The sequence below is a fragment of the Cynoglossus semilaevis genome, chromosome 10 (genome assembly GCF_000523025.1).
Source record: "Cynoglossus semilaevis isolate Cse_v1.0 chromosome 10, Cse_v1.0, whole genome shotgun sequence".
In the NCBI taxonomy this organism is placed as follows: domain Eukaryota; kingdom Metazoa; phylum Chordata; class Actinopteri; order Pleuronectiformes; family Cynoglossidae; genus Cynoglossus; species Cynoglossus semilaevis.
Genome location: NC_024316.1, coordinates 19,473,562 through 19,473,763, shown reverse-complemented (window position 1 = coordinate 19,473,763; position 202 = coordinate 19,473,562). Strand labels below are relative to the sequence as shown.

The 202-nt window shown below is 52.5% G+C and overlaps 1 protein-coding gene across 1 annotated transcript in view; it reads right to left on the bottom strand.

Moving 5' to 3' along the window:
* LOC103385467 (poly(rC)-binding protein 4-like) overlaps positions 1-202 on the bottom strand; it is a 12,676-nt gene that overhangs the window by 2,868 nt on the left and 9,606 nt on the right. The gene's annotated exons all lie outside the window — the stretch shown is intronic.

The window sequence follows — 202 nt, the reverse complement described above, 5'->3', positions numbered from 1 at the left end:
CTGTCTATTATTGGCCCAGCAGTTTATTATAGAGTTAGGATGAAGGAAGGTGTGTGTAGCCGTCGTTAGAGAACAGCTGTCAACTGCCCCTTGTGGCTGCATGGCGTCACTGCACAGCCGTCTGATCTCATTAACACAGTGGCCGACAGTCGAGTTCCTGCTCTGAAAACACCACAGGAAGAGGAGGGGGGGGGTGAAGAGG